This window comes from Apodemus sylvaticus, chromosome 1 (genome assembly GCF_947179515.1).
Source record: "Apodemus sylvaticus chromosome 1, mApoSyl1.1, whole genome shotgun sequence".
In the NCBI taxonomy this organism is placed as follows: domain Eukaryota; kingdom Metazoa; phylum Chordata; class Mammalia; order Rodentia; family Muridae; genus Apodemus; species Apodemus sylvaticus.
In genome coordinates this window covers 175,008,961-175,025,978 of record NC_067472.1, presented here as the reverse complement: position 1 = coordinate 175,025,978, position 17,018 = coordinate 175,008,961, and the positions used below count along the sequence as shown (strand labels likewise).

The following is a 17,018-nucleotide window of genomic DNA, read 5'->3' as shown; positions in this document are numbered from 1 at the left end:
CCCTCAGGGCTCATTTTATCTAGATCAGAAGGGAGAGAAGTGACCAGAAGGATCCTAAAAGATGTGCGGAGGAGAACCGCTGTAAGAAAAATAAAGAACTTTCTTATTTCTTTTCGTGTGTGAGTGTGTGTGTGTGTGTGTGTGTGTGTGTACGCGCGCGCGCTCAGGTTTCATCTTTTAATTAGCTCCCTAAAGGACATCAGACACAACAGACACAACAGACACATCAGACACAACAGAATATTTTTTCTTCCAGTATTAAAAATGACATTCACAAACATTTTAAAGATGCTCTTCTATATAATCAGGATGGTCATCTTCAATAAAAACCATCTCTAAGTAATCATGATCTTGACTCAGATTGTTCATAGGTACATTTCTGGCCATGGTAAACATTGTTTATAAGTTTTTAAAATTTCCCTAAACACACATTAATTTTAAAAACTGATTTAGCCTTGTCCCCCCTTTTTCCCTCTTAGCCAGAAACAATAATCCTGAATGCCTAAACAAAAATTCTGATAAAAGGAAAAATATTGGGACTGTAACAAATGTCTTAAAAATTGTCTTTAAAAGGGAAAAGGGATGTTTAAAGAACACATGGAGCTTTCTAAAAGTTCTTTAACAAACTACCTTGGGAGCTCAGTTCAAAAATAGAACTGATGTACTGAAACAGGCGTTTCAGCTCAGCTCCAAAAATCTTTATAAATACAGCAATTTGCAATGTTGGTCCTGGATCAAAAGTGTTATTCCTCATGTATCTACATTTTGTGTGCATGCCTCTTCTCAGGAGTCATAATTGTCTCTGTAATTTCCTCCTGAGTAGTGGTCACAGTCACCCTGGCTGCCACTATAGTCTCTAGACCACCCATACCCGTATCCATATCCTCCAGGTCAAATGTCATATCTTCCACATCCATATCCTTGGTCTCCACTGCCTCTAGAATAGCTGTGACCACACCCATGGGCCCCAAAGTCACCCCCTCTGGTTCCCCTGGCAGGGTTACTTACATGATCCACATGGATTTGGCGCCCATCCAAGGACTCTCCATTCATAGCTCTCATTGCATCTGAGGCATGCTCTGGGTTTGTGAAGGTGTTGAAGCCAAAATCCCAGGATATTTGAGTCTCACAGACCTTGGCAACAACCTCCTCAGAGACAGGCCAAAGCTGCTGCAGTGGTCTTCAAGTGCCTGCTCATCCGTGTTGAAGGTGAACCCTCCCACGAAGAGCTTCCCTTCTTCAGAAGACATGGCAGGATGCAAGTCCTGGAAATTAAAAGTCAGAAGACTGCAGAGACGACAAGCTCTAAAGAGAACTTTCAAACTTCAGCAGTAAGGATATTTTTTTTTCCTGAGTGTGAAGTCTCAGACAGCTCAGATTTAGCTTTTCGAATTCTAAGAACTGGGCAATTTTTATATAGAAATGGGTCACAACTGTGGAACTTAACAAGAAAGTAGGTTTATCATTAAACACATGCCTACCTGGTCCAAAATTGAAGGGCATCTTTCTAAAGTTTCAAGATGTCTCAGAGCTGCACTGTCTTTTCTCAGTGTAACATTTATCATCCATAGCTGCTTGTCACTGCTGTTTCTATGTTGCCATCTTGGGTATAATAATATCATGTAATTAAATGAAATAACAGGCCTCAAAATCCTGAACACTGGTTAGAATCGTTGAGTTGGCAATTCTGGGGATTCATCCTATAAACAGCCACCAAACCCCAACACTATTGTGGATGTCAAGAAGTGCTTGACAAAAGGAGACATATATTGCTGTCTCCGGAGGGGCCCTGTCAGAGCCTTACAGATACAGAAGCAGATGCTAGCAGCTAACCATTGGACTGAGTGTGGGGTCCCCAATGGAGGAGTTGGAGGAAGGACTGGAGAAGCTGAAGGGGTTTGCAGCCTCATGGGAAGAATGATGATGTTGGCCAACCAGACCCCACAGGGCTCCCAGGGACTAAACCATCAACCAAGGCGTACACATGGTTCCAGTCATATTTGTGGTGGAGGAATGCCTTGTCGGGCATCGGTGGGAAGAGAGGAGGTCCTTGGTCGTATGAAGGCTTGATAGATGTCCCAGAGTGGGGAAATTTGGGGGAGGGAGGGTAGCAGGGAGTAGGTGAGAGTGGGCTGTGTGGAGGGGCATCCTCATGGAGGCAGGGGGAGGGAGGATGGGTTGGAGGGTTTTCTGGGAGGGGAAAAACAGGAAAGGCAATAAAATTTGAAATGTAAATGATGAATATATTCAATAAAAAACATTAATTAAAAAAAAGACAATAGATATCTAAATTCTGTGGCTGCTAACTAAATTTTCTCAATTGGGGGAAGGTATTTGTACAGTACTGGATTATGTCTGCAGTTCTGAAATTGATCCTCAGAGGCAAAAGTTAATCAATTGCACTTGAGGAAAGAAGAGGATAAATAAGAGCTAAATATGGCAGATCCAAGGAGCTCCTGTTGAAATCTTTAAGTCGTTTTTGAGTTTGTTGAAAAGAAAAAGGAATTAATTGAGTACAAGAGAAGTGATGAGAAAGCAGTGTGGGGATTGAAATGATGCTTTTTAGGAGCCATGGAAATGGTGCCGTGGTTAAAAGCACCGGTGAGACATCCTTTGGTTTGGTAGACACTCCTTAGACTCTGTAGTTTCAATGCTGGCTGCCCATTAAATTGCCTGGAAGTCGTTAGATATTGTGCTTGGGCTCCATATCTAGCCACCTAGATTTCTTTGGTCTGGCTGAAGCCTGGGCATTGGTAGATTTAGACAGCTTCAACTGCATGATTAAGCACAAACTTTCCAGTGCTGAAACTGAAGTGTTTGACTCTTGAGATCTTGGGGTTGCCTGCTTACTTGTGAAATGAGAATGAAGAACTGGGTTTGTTAGTCAGGCTTTCAACATTGTAGCAGAGTACCCAAAATCATCAGTTTAAAAGGGGCAGAGTCTGGAGGTTTTCTTGACTCCACTTTCAGACGCGTCATTCCATGAGTCAAATATTGGATGACAGAGATACTCCTCTAGTCACCCCCATTGAGAGCTGGTCTACAACACCCATTGCTGGTTTTGCCTTTGACACTGTTCTTCCCACACATATGATGTGGGGGAGGGGCAGCCAGGTTAGTGATATGCAAACTGTGTTGACTCAAGCTAATGATGCTCCAAGAATTACAGACAGGAGTGAGAAGGGGGCAGGCACGAAGTACAGCTCCTGTATTTATCCATCTTCTTTTGTAGAGTTTGCAGAAGGATCTTTTAGAATTCCAATTCTGTAGCCCACAGGAGTCCCTGACAGCCATCCAGCTCGAATTTCCAGAGCCCAAGCTCCAACTTTTTTAAGATGGTCCCCAAAAGAAGGTTTTCCTACTAGGCATGTTTCTGGAACAGCAACTTTAAAAAGGAGTTTAAAATATATTTTTGCATAAATATTTTCTCTTCTAAAAGTATGTTTTGGAATGGAAGTGTTTTGAAGAGTGGGAAGTCAATCACTGTGACTGCTGCTTTTGACATTTGACTTACAGGTGTCTAGGACTGGATTCTAACTGATCTCCCTCATTAAGGGCCATCGGAAACAATGAGCACCCAAACATCTCAGTCCATTTTATTTACAACACTGTACATTTCTTATGTGGGTTTTTTGAGCAGTTTCATCTTACAAATAGTTGGGGTCCTGACAGGGCTAAAGGCTTTCAAAGACATACTTTGAGATTTACATTCTCTCCCTCCCTCCCTCCCTTCCTCCCTCCCTCCCTTCCTCTGACTCTGTCTCTGTCTCTGTCTCTGTCTTTCTGTCTCTGTCTTCCCCCCTCTCTGATGGACTTCCCCTCCAGTTATAAATGAAAACAAACCCTTCCTTTCTTGAGGCCAAGGATCTTGTCAGAGCAAGGAGATAAGTCACTAATAGACATTTTGAATTTTCTTTCTAGCCACAGTCTAAGGCATCTTCAAGCTCATGTGGCCAACACTGGACAGAACATCTATGTTCTCATAGCAGATCTCGTAAGAGACTCTTCCGATGGTTGAGGCCTTTATAGCCAATTCTCTTTTACTCTGTTCTAAAACAAGAGCCAGCTGAGAAGGGAATTCACAGAAGGCTGCCATATGCGCTGTGCCAGGGCTTTGTCTGGAGCCAGCACTTGTCCTGGTTAGCTGCCCGATTGTTTTTATTGTATGTTTTTCTCTGCCAACATATCTCATTTTTTTGTTATTTGTAAGCATACAAATCATTAGGGATCCTATACGAGTCATAAGAATACCTATAATTAGCTTTTAAATGTTTATTTTAGTTTCTGTGTATGGGTGCTTGCTTGCTCATGAGCAAGGGATACAGATCCCTTGGGAACTGGAATTGCAGATTATTGTGCACCACTATGTGGGTTCTTGGTTCCAGGAGCCCAGGTCTTCTAGAAGAGCAGCTTAACGGTTGAGTCAGCTTGCTAGCCCTTCATCAGTAGCTTTTAGAATTGATTATATTATCTTTGTGTGAATCCAAGGAAATGATTGGCTGGCCTTTGGTCCTTCCAAACACTAAGAGAGAGATAGACATTGAGGTCTGTGTTAATAAACTCAATGCGAATATAGTATGTTATCATTGTGTCCCCACTGAGATGCCTGGGCCTTGTTGCTCCAGGTAATCTCTTAGGGAAAGGCTTCCTGGAGGAGTTTTCCTTTGTTCTAGGAAAAAATTGGAATCATGTCACAGCCAGTGGCAGAAATATCAGCCAGGGCAGACTGGACAGTTGGCATTGACTGACTCCATCATCTGAGCCATTGACAGATGTGGTTAGTATCAGGTGGTCATTACTGTATTGTTTTGTTTGGAAGACAGAGTCTTACCCACTGAGCCGTCTCTTCAGCCCCCATAATGTAGACTCACTAGAACTCACTCCTCTGCACAACTTTAAGAGGTCTTTAGTGGGCTTCTTCGGACCCAGCTCCTTTTCTCTATTCTTGGAAATTTCTACTGGAAACAAGAAAGCTCGGTCAGCACTGTTTCATGGTGGCACTGGGAACTGAGCTGATAGCTTTACTCTACCAGTGATTTCTGTACTTCTGTATTTCTGATACCCCTTCTATACCTTTATTTTTTAATTTGAAAAAAAAAAGTCATAGCCTGGGCTTGAACTTACTCTGAACTCTAGGTAGGGGTTGGATTTGTGATCACTTCAGACCCTAGTTGTGTAAGGGCCGGAAAATTGCTGAAGGAAGACCCCAGACTCAGTATGCAAAGACCCAAAGAGTGTTTATTCTGCAGAAACAACCAGCATGCAGGGGTCAACCATTCTTCCAAACAGCCACATCAGACAAGGGCACATAGGCCTTCTGATAGGGAACCTGGGGAGCTCTCCAGATGGATTAGGCAACCTTTAATGTGATTGGCAGGGGCCAACGTGGTGACATTAGTATAACTTTGATTGGCTACTATGTTACTTCTTCTGTTTTTCGAAAGCAGATTAGGTAATCTAAAATTTGATTGGTGGGTGCTGGGGGAAGTCACAGGGGTCGGCTTCTGACTAGCTTGTGCCAGGTGGTCAGGGATCTGCATTCCCCTGTCATGAACGTTTAACTACAGCATGAGGTAAGACTGCCCAGCATAGATGGCCAATCCTAAGATAAGATGTTTTCCCATTCTTGTGGTTATTTCCAGGCTATTCTTTGGAAGGGGTTTTATGACCTTATTTTAGAATTTATGGTCTGTTCCTGGAGCTGGTGACCTATGGCCTAGCTCCTGGGACTGGTAGCTTTCTTCATGAAATCAGACCTGGTCTGAAAATGGAGACAAATGAAGTTTATGTCATCTTTTCAGTAGCTGTTCTGACTCCAGTCAAATTATCAGTTCAAGCTTAGTAGGATGGTCCCTCTGGGATGACTTCTGTATAAACCCAGAGTCATTCTGATAGCATCAGCCTAGTCAAAAACTTCCACTGGCCATATCAAAATACTCAGCAACTGTCATTGGCTTACACTTTGTCTTAGCTAGAGATTTACTGCTGTGAATAGACATCACTACTAAGGCAAGTCTCATAAATGTCAACATTTAATTGGGGCTGGCTTACAGGTTCCAACTCTTTTACTGCCTAAGCTTGACTGTCCTAGAACCTGTTCTTTAGACTAACTGAACTTGGAGATCTGCATACCTGTCTCCTAATTACTGAGATTAAAGGTGTAGTCCACCAAGCCTGAATTTAAGATTTTCTTCACCTAGAACTTGCTCTGTTCTAGGCTGGCCTTGAACTCAGAGATCTGCTTATCTTTGCCTCTTGAGATTAAAGCCTTGCATTACCACGCCTGGATCTAAATTTACCTGGGTAGGATCTTGCCCCAAAGTCATACTGCCTTAATCTGCTATCTCCTAGGACATAGAATTCAGCTCCATGCCACTTCCTAGTGCCCCTTTAATACTAGAACCCTATATTTTATATTTTTCCTTTCTCAGCTTGCTGTGCTTGTTGAAAATGCTCTTCATGAGACTTAATCAGAGAACAAAGAGTATGATGCGTATTTTTGAGACTTCCTTTGTCAATACAATTAATCTGAGTCTCTTCACCTTAGCCGCAGACAGACTCTTCAGACAAGAGCAAAAGCAGCCACATTCTTCACCAAAATACCACAAAAATAGTCTCTAGGCCATATATTGAAATTCTCCACTGAAACCTTTTGGACCAAATCACTCTCAGTAACAAGTCTTCCATATTCCTACTAGGATGGCCCATTAAGCTCCATTTAAAGCATTCAACTAGTTTCCAAATCCAAAATCCCCAAATTTACATTCTTCCAAACAAAGGCATGATCAGGCTTATCACAGCCATATCCCACTCCTGGTACCAACTTCTGTCTTAGTTAAGGTTTTACTGCTGTGAACCAACATCATGACTAAGGCAAGTCTCATAAATGTCAACATTTAATTGGGGCTGGATTACAGGCTCAGAGGTTCAGTCCATTATCCTCAAGGCAGGAACATGGCAATGTCTAGTCAGGCACAGTGCAGGCAGAGCTGAGAGTTCTGCATCTTCATCTCAAGGCTGATAAGAGAATACTGACTTCCAGGCAGCTAGGATAAGGATCTTAAAGCTCATGCCCACCTATAAGACCACACCTACTCCAACAGGGCCACACCTTCTAATAGTACCACTCCCTGAGCTGAGTATATACATACCATCACACACTTGTATCACATGATCCCACCTAGAGTCCAGGAGCTAAGGGAGTGTGGACGTAGATGGATAGTGGAATGAATGCTAGAAGAGTATACCCCCCATGTCACTACACAGATGCTTAGTGTACAACAAAAAGGAGACATTCCATCACTTTCCATAGTTCCTTACTAGTTACAGTTTCATTTCAGTTCTCCAGATAGCCCCTGTGCCTCCACTAACAGGCAGATGATAGGTATCATTTTCTTGTGAGGTCATATATGCACATCACCAAACGGTCCACTTTAATATTCCTATATGCTGGGTATGGTTTCTTCTTATTAATACAGATATCCTTAATCCCATCTAATTTTTATACAGTGCTCTGAAGAGTGAGTGTCAGATGGGTATAGCCTACTTTATTTAGTCATCTCTGGGCTTGATTTGGAATAATGCAGACTTGTGAGAGAGATAAGTGGTGAGCGCCTGGTATAAATTTTAAGGAAGAAAAAATAGGAGGGACATGCCCTCTCCTCAATGAAAATGCCAGGATTGTCACATCCAGGGAGGACAAGGTTCCACTCATATCTTCTCGGTCATGGTTTGTTGCCCTCTGACAAATTAAACTTTCCCGCGTGTCGGTAAAACCTCATTACCAGTGATGTGTAAAATAAGCAATGAGGGCTGATCTGTGGCCCAGCTCAGAAAATAACAAAGATGTCACAGGCAGAAGCTCAAGTCCCTCCACTGATGACACTTCCTGTAAGAGGTTTGAGAGAATGACAAGGTTAGGGTTGTTATTACTGTTCTAATAGCTGAACAGTACAAGAAAAAAAGAAATTACCATTAAAGATATCTGCAGTTCAAAATACCACCAAGGGGCATCGTTCAGCCTGCTTCAGTGTTAAATGCTACAGTTTGTTGAGAAGGAAGCCAAAAGGGGAAAAAAAGACCATTAATTATTAATACAGTGCTGGTCTTGACTATGATTTTACAGAGAACTAGACTGAGAGAGGGTCAATGGTTAGGGGAAAGGAGAAGGCTTGTAAACAATGATCAAAAGCTCCTGCCATCTTTGCCTCTTGTCATCTTGAGGCAAAGCAGAGGTTATATTCAAAGACCAAAACAAGTAAAATAGAAATGAGCCAAAACCTATTGTTTGGATGAAGCAATAGGCTAGTGTGGAATTTTCTGGCCTCCCACATCAGGTTCTTGGGTGTTGAGAATATAGGAGTGCACCCCTACATATCCACAGACTGTGGTTACCACATGTGATAGGGTGCAGTAATCCTAATGGATGGAGGGTTACCACACCCCTAAGCTTCAGCACACTGAACTATCCACACCCAAAGACATCTCCAGTCCAAGGAACAAATCATGCCAAAGTAGAAACCTACCTTGAAGGACCTGCATTTTCCTCCTCTACTAGCCTAGCTCTTGGGAAATTACTAATAGGAAGGAAGTACACACACACACACACACACACACTCACACACATGTACATACACATGTACACATACACACAAGCACATGCACATGATGCGAACACACATGCACATGCAAACGCACACACGCACACACACACACACACACACACACACACACACACACAAATAAAAGCACGCATGCATGTACCTCAAGTACAACTACCCAGTTTTCAGAAGATCTGTGAAGGCAGTATCCCCTGTCCCTCATAATGTTCCCTCCTAGTTTTTTTCTTTTGTATACCAACGTTTTAAAGGTACCTGTTTTGTTGTGTTTTTGTTTTTCAAGACAGGGTTTCTCTGTGTAGCCCTGGCTGTCCTGGAACTCACTCTGTAGACCAGGCTGGCCTCGAACTCAGAAATTCACCTGCCTCTGCCTCCCAAGTGATGGGATTAAAGGCGTGTGCCACCACCACCTGGCTATATTACAGTTTTTATTATGGTTACATCTTTATTATAGTTTTAAATAGTGAAAAATAATATTTTCAATATGAAATTTAAATTTATCCTTTCCCTAAATTGGTTGCAAGATATGAAATTTGACATTCTTAATCATCAGGGAAATGCAAATCAAAACAACCCTGAGATTCCACCTCACACCAGTAAGAATAGCCAAGGTCAAAAACTCAGGGGACAGCAAATGCTGGAGAGGATGAGTAGAAAGAGGAACTCTCCTCCATTGTTAGTGGGATTGCAAGCTGTTACAACCACTCTGGAAATCAGTTTGGCTGTTCCTCAGAAAATTGGACATAGCACTACCTGAGCACCCAGATATACCACTCCTGGGCATATACCCAGAAGATGCTCCAACATGTAATAAGGACACATGCCCCACTATGTTCATAGCAGCCTTATTTATAATAGCCAGAAGCCGGAAAGAACCCAGATGTCCCTCAACAGAGGAATGGATACAGAAAATGTGGTACATTTACACAATGGAATACTACTCAGCTATTAAAAACAATGAATTCATGAAATTCTTGGGCAAATGTATGGAGCTAGAAAATATCATCTTGAGTGAGGTAACTCAATCACAAAAGAACACACACAGTATGCACTCACGCTGATAAATGTATATTAGTCCAAAAGCTCTGAATACCCAAAATACAACTCACAGACCACATGAAGCTCAAGAAGAAGGAAGACCAAAGTGCAGATACTTTGATCCTTATTGGAATGTGGACCAAAATACCCATGGCTCACAGCCAACCAATAGACTAAATAAACCAATAGACTGAACATAGGGTCCTCAATGGAGCAGCTAGAGAAAGGACCCAAGGAGCTGAAGAGGTTTGCAGCCCTGCAGGAGGAGCAATAATATGTACCAGCCAGTACATCCAGAGCTCCCAGGGACTAAACCACCAACCAAAGAGTACACATGGAGGGACCCATGGCTCCAGCTACATATGTAGCAGAAGATGGCCATTTCAGACGTCAATGAGAGGAGAGGCCATTTGTCCTGTGAAGGCTCGATTCCCCAGAACAGGAGAATGCAAATCAGGAAATTGGGATGGGGCGTTAGCAGAGGGAGGGAGAATGGGATAGGGAATTTTTGGAGGGGTAACGAGGAGGAAAGGGGATACCATTTGAAATGTAAATAAAGCAAATATATAATTTAAAAAATCTAAATCAAATTAATAATTTTGTAACCAGAGTGGTACATAACACTCACATGGGGCATAACATGAAATTTAACATAGAACAGTAACTTAAGAGGCAGATTATTCTTTACAGAATGTTATTATCTCTTGGATAATATTAAAAATACAGTACACAGAAACCAATAAGCATGAACATTTCTCAGACACATAACTAGGATCAAAGTAAGGAAGTTTCTACCATGCTTTGCAAATCTTGAACTTCAAAAGTGAGTGAGTGAGTGTGTGTGTGTGTGTGTGTGTGTTTGCAGGTGTGTATACATGTGTGTGACAGAGTAGTGTGTATAAGTATAAATACATATATATGATAAATTAAAAATACATATACTGTCCAAAGTCCTTTTAAATAAGTATAATTTCTGTGTTGGTTATCCTGTGGGTTCTATGTAAACTTTAAACACATTGTTTATTGAATTCTTCCTACTGTTGTCTTACAGAATCAAGAACAATTACTATGAAAGAAATTTTACATTTGAAAAATGGCATCAATCTGCTCAATTTTTGTTGGTCCACTGATAACTTGGAGATCTTGGGGTTTAGCATCTAATACTTTTGTATTAGTTAGGGTCTGCAAATATGGCAGCACATTTTAAGAGTGCTGAAGAGGGAAAACAAAAGTATAAAGTAATGTGAACACTGCTTTCAGGTTGATTTTCTTGAATATCATCACAATCGGGATGAACACATTATCAAAGGAAGTTACTCAAAGACTCAAATAAGAAACTCCCAAGAAGCAAAGTACATATGTGCAAGAGTTCGAAGTCAAATAAGTATCTCCTGTGTAACGTATCAACTCATACAGCTTTGAAATGTCAGTTGCTAGTACCTCAAGTACAATATTGAAAAGATAAGGAGAAAGGGGGCAGCCCTGTCTAGTCCCTGATTTTAGTGGGATTGCTTCAAGTTTCTCTCCATTTAGTTTGATGCTGGCTACCGGTTTGCTGTATATTGCTTTTACTATGTTTAGGTATGGGCCTTGAATTCCTGTTCTTTCCAAGACTTTAAGCATAAAAGGATGCTGAATTTTGTCAAATGCTTTTTCAGCATCCAAAGAGTGGATGCAAAAAATGTGGTATATATACACAATGGAGTACTATTCAGCCATTAGAAACAATGAATTCATGAAATTCTTTGATGGAGCTGAAGAACATTATACTAAGTGAGGTAACCCAGGCTCAAAAGATGAATCATGGTATGCGCTCACTAATAAGTGGATATTAACCTAGAAAACTGGAATACCAAATACATAATCCACACATCAAATGAGGTACAAGAAGAACAGAGGAGTGGCCCCTTGTTCTGGAAAGACTCAGTGAAGCAGTATAGGGCAAAACCAGAACAGGGAAGTGGGAAGGGTTGGGTGGGAAAACAGGGGGAGGGAAGGGGACTGATGGGACTTTCGGGGAGTGGGGGTCTAGAAAAGGGGAAATCATTTGAAATGTAAATAAAAATATATTGAATAAAAAAAAGAAAAAAAAGAAATGTCAGTTGCTGTCATTTTTTACATTAAAGATAAAGTTTTCAAATGAAAAAAAAAAAAAAAAAAAGCACCTAAGCCTTCCAGGCTCCCCTGCTGGCTCCAAGGAAGGCGGTGCTGTCCATCCTTAGTCCTTCACTGAAACCTAACTTTCTGCGTTTACCAAATATGGCTGTCTAGATTGTGGTGAGGATTTTTGGGTGATGACCTTCTCCGATGACTACATAATCTTTTAATTTTTTAATGTTTATTTAATTTTCTGTGTATGAATTTTTTTCCTCTTTATATGTACACATATCACATACATTCCTGGTGTCCACAGAAGTCCAAATGGACGTTGCAGATGTTGGATGTTGGAGTGCTGAGCACAAATTCCAAGTTCTTTACAAGAACCTTATGCACTCTTAACCTCTCAGCCATCTCTCCAGCCCTTACATAGTCTTTTTTTTTTCCTTTTTTTGGACATTTCTGCAGGACAAACCCAGTGCCTTGTGCATGTTATACAAATACTCCTCTCCAGAAAGTACTTAACCCACCTTTTTTTGTTGTTCTGTTTTTGCTTGGTTGTTCTTGTTGAGACAAAATAATCCTGAGTGGCCTAGTGCTCACGATTTTCTTCTGTCAACTCAAGTGCTGAAGTTACGGGTCTGAGGCAATTCACTCAGCTTGTTTTATAGTGGGCTTTGTTTCTTTTGTTATTATTGTTGTTTAATGTCCTTCCTAACCAAAAGTGTCTCACTTACTAATTGCCTTAAGAGACCTCATAAGGTTGGTGTTAGACCTCAGTCTTATTTGCTAAGCATGCATGAAGACCTAGTGTTTGATCACTGACATGAGGGGCAGAAAGAGGAAGAGAGAGGAATCCTCTCTTACAACGCAGTATAGGAGACTGTATCTTTACCTACAGACTCTGTTTATTTGTCTTTGATTCACTTACAATTACCTGGTACTACCGCACATATTTACATATTTGTCTTAGATTTTTTTAAAAATTTAGGTATGGGGTTAACTATCTGTGTGTACATCTGTATCACATTCATGCCTGGTGCCTATGAAGGCCGGAAAAGGGGACCGATGCTCCTAGAACTGATGTCACAGACACACAGCCACTGCATGTTGGGAACTGAACCTCTCTGCAAGAGCAGCCAGTGATTTTAACCACTGGGATGTCTCCCAGCTACTAGATGTTTTTTTTTGTTAGTTGTCTATACTATAATTAAGTTCTTTAAATGTGTGAACCTTGTTCTATCCCCTGGTGTTACAGCAGAGAGAGACAGCTGCATCATAACAGTGTATTTTATGAGTTGAATTGAGTTTATTCTACTTATTACATCCTTAGGAATTATGAATTTTATAATTATAGAACACTCTATTCCTATCTTAGTTTCTATATTTCCTCAGCTCCACTGATCTTCACTTTCACCCCTTTAAACAAAACACCTTCACAAAAATGTTAACTGATTCCAAATGGAGGTGGGAACCAGGACCAGTATCTTTGTGCTACTGTCCACTGACCTCATGCTCTCCTGTACTTCTTTATGGTTTTACACTCAAGTGCGGCTGGCTCATGGTGTGCTCTACAATGCATTTTACACCAGACTCCGGAACCCAGCAAGATGGGCCCTGTGAGTACGGGAGTAAGAGTTCAATGAGGCCTGGAAAGGATGCGATTCCACACTCCATCAAGTGGCTTGAGGGAATCAGCCACCTGCTGGGTGTTCTCTCTCTGACCTCTAGACCAAGTACACTTTCTCATCTAGCTTATCAGTGACAAGAATGGGCACTTGTGGCTTCCAGTAGGGTGTTTTTAAGTGTTCTAACATCTCCGGTGTTTCTTGGCACAAGGAATGAATCATATTACTGGGATAATGAAGCATTTAATGGCTTGTGTGTTGATTTATCAGCTGGCGCTAGCGAGGCCAACTTAAAAATATGAAGTCATAAGTCACCTAGTCAAACTGTCCAATAGGCAGAACAGCGCGGCCCCTTGCCAGTTGCTGCTGTGTTAATCATGATGTTGTTGATCAGGCTAGCAGCGCAAGGACCAGGGCACCCAGTGCTCTTCCTTGGTGAGGTCATTCATCTAGCTTTGGTTATGGTGTTTGTTTTGTTTTCATGCTTCAGTTAGAGGGAAAAAACAACCTAAGGAAGAAGAACATCTCCTTCTCATTAGACCAAGGTCCACCAACCCTGGGTATCCTTGGATTCCCAGGAAAGTATGAAAAATGGGAATAGTTAGCTGAGCCCTAGTTGAGTCCAAGGTAGCAAGGGAGAAATGCTACAAAAAGCATTTACGGTACTTTAAGGAACAACACAGGCCTAGCACTGTCTGTTTCATACTAACCTGAATCACCCTACAAGGCCCAGCCCCTCCATTACACTATGTGGATAACATCATATACTCCCAACATATGTCAGTGAATGATTGGTATTTTAGTATGGTAAAGCTCTCAGAGACATAGCTGCTACAATACAGAGGCCAGGGGCTTGCTCTGTACTGTTCATTGATGAGTAAGCTACTGGTCTAATGCATTAAAAAAAACAAGGAAAACAAATGTGTTGATGTTAGACTGTGACCTTCTCTGAGCTACTTTACATTATGTAAAGCAGTGATGTTTTTGTCTTTGTCTTTGTTTTCAGACTGTGCATTGTCTTGAGAAACTCCATTTTATAAGTAGTTTTTGGCTCCATTTTGATGGTGCAAGATGACTGTGCATCCAGTTGGATATGTGAACAATACCCCAGTGTCTGACACCATTCATCCAGCACAGACTGATAAATGAAAGTTGAATGGTGCTATCTTATAGGTTTATTGGGGTGAATTAAGATTCTAAGGTCAGATGAGTATATTAAAACAGTATCAGTGAAACCATGCACTAGACCTTATTGGACATACTAGACCAAGGATAAACAGTAATCTCCTCACCTGGACCTCATAAAGAGGTGGACATTTAATAGAGAGATGACAGGGATCTGTCATATGACCACTTGAGTATGTGTCAAAGACCAACAGGTAGAGAACTTCTAACTGTCCCTGGGGCTTTGACTTGACTTAAGTCACCATTGTTGATCTGAAGCTGTTGTTCATCCATGCTTTCATCTGGACCTGGTCCTGGCCATTTTCCTTCTACAGCTAGATTACACTCTACAGCTTTGCTCTCAGTTTTGTGGCCTGTAGTGCCCTGCAACAATAGCATCTTCTTATGGTTCAGTTTAGGCTCATTATCTGATCACTGCAGAGACTCATGCATCCCTATCAGTTTGGCTTTGGCTCTTTAGGCTCCTTTGAAACTCCTTGCTTCTTTAATTTTTTGTAATCACTCTGTGACTTGCATAGATAGATAAGTAGGTAGGTAGGCAGATAGATAGATAGATAGATAGATAGATAGATAGATAGATGTATATGGGTATAGATATATGATATAGGTAGATAGATGATAGATGTACCATGTGATATGTCACATATGGTCCAAGAATTAATATTAGCAATTAAAATAGAAACAAAAGAATCTGTTTTTGCTCTGGCCATGATTACCAAGGAAACTAGCAATATCTAACAAACTGCCATCACTGCTACGGCTGTACCTCATGAATTTATTATTTAATACATTCTGACATTTGAAAGACACAAACGTGTCTGTCTATGTTTCTGACAGAGTGGTTAAACCTGAACGGATTATGCAAAATTCCCATGAGAACAGTTTACAGGGGGTGGAACCAGTATGTATCTCTGGCTCTGTCTGTAAAACCATCTAGACTTACTGCCTCCTTTTCCAGGACGGGAGAGATTTATCTGAAATGAAGAAACCACATCTGCTCTTTGAACAGAGATGGTGCTAAATGAGCTACTTCTATGTCCTTGGGCCACTTTAGAGAGCCAGAGCCAGAAACAATAGTAAGTGAGTGGAAGAAGACAGGAGTGAAGCATTAGCAAGGCTCTGTTAGGAAGTGAACATAGTTAGCACTAAGTCCATGTCTTCCTACTGCAGAGCTGTGACAACCATTTGTGCAGAGCACCTGTTTCCAGCCTCCCCTAGCTGCTCCCACCCCATCTGGTCTGCAGTACAGAGCTTGAAGCACAGAGCTGTTGTCAAGATCATCAGGCGCCATCTTCTATATGCACATGCTTGACTTTACTCTGTTAAATCTTTTTTTTTTAATTTTTTTTATTCGATATAATTTATTTACATTTCAAATGGTTTCCCCTTTTCTAGCCCCCCCACTCCCCGAAAGTCCCGTAAGCCCCCTTCTCTTCCCCTGTCCTCCCACCCACCCCTTCCCACTTCCCCGTTCTGGTTTTGCTGAATACTGTTTCACTGAGTCTTTCCAGAACCAGGGGCCACTCCTCCTTTCTTCTTGTACCTCATTTGATGTGTGGATTATGTTTTGGGTAATAGCACCAAACCCTTGACACTTCTTCATTTCATTAAAAAGTAGTACTCACTTAGTATCATTTGAAATTTTTAATTGACTTTAAAAACTACTTTTAAAAAATTGGCATATTAAATTACAAACCCTCTGGCTTCCTGTCTGTCTCTCAAAATTGAAAACCTGTTGCTTCATAGCCTTGCAGCTGAAAGTCAAGCTGATATCCAGAAGACATGACCAGGCTGAATCATGTAGTTCCCTCTACCCTCTATAGATGACATAGCTAGAGATACAATTTATTGTTTGATGTGTACTGTGTGATCTGAAAGTTACTATTACCTCTGGAAACTTCTAAAAGTCAGACATTACCTCTGTTTCAGGATTTGAAAGGTATCCCTGGTGGCTCTCTCTTCTAACACAGCTCCACTCTGGACTTGAAGACAGTTCTGCTTCAGGGCTCTATCTCCTAATGCAACCTCCTCTCTGGTTTTGAAATGAATGCTCTCCCTCTTCCTTTAGGGTCCTCACATACTGTGGGTGATATCCTCTTCTATCTCTCCTCACTGCTTTCCCACTTCAAGGCTAAATCCTATCCCAACTCCTTGCCAAGGTCCTGCAGATGTTGATCTTCTTAGTGGCTCAATAATACTTTATTGTGCACGTGAGGCACATTTGGTTTATCTGCTCGTCTGTTATCCTCAACTTCTGTGTTTTCTTTTCTCCTTCCTTCTTTTTTCTTCCTTCCTTCCTTCCCATGTCTCTCTCTCTCTCTCTCTCTCTCTCTCTCTCTCTCTCTCTCTCTCTCTCTCTCTCTCTCTGTGTGTGTGTGTGTGTGTGAATTATTTCCTGTGTTGTCTTGGGTGTGGTTAAACTTCTTCGGTTGGAGCTTTCCTTCTAGTATCT

The 17,018-nt window shown here is 41.4% G+C and overlaps 1 pseudogene; it reads right to left on the bottom strand.

Annotated features, from left to right (window-relative positions):
- Nucleotides 1-783: 783 nt before the first annotated feature.
- LOC127682635 (RNA-binding protein 3-like) lies at nucleotides 784-1,294 on the bottom strand (annotated as a pseudogene).
- Between the last annotated feature and the right edge of the window lie 15,724 nt (nucleotides 1,295-17,018).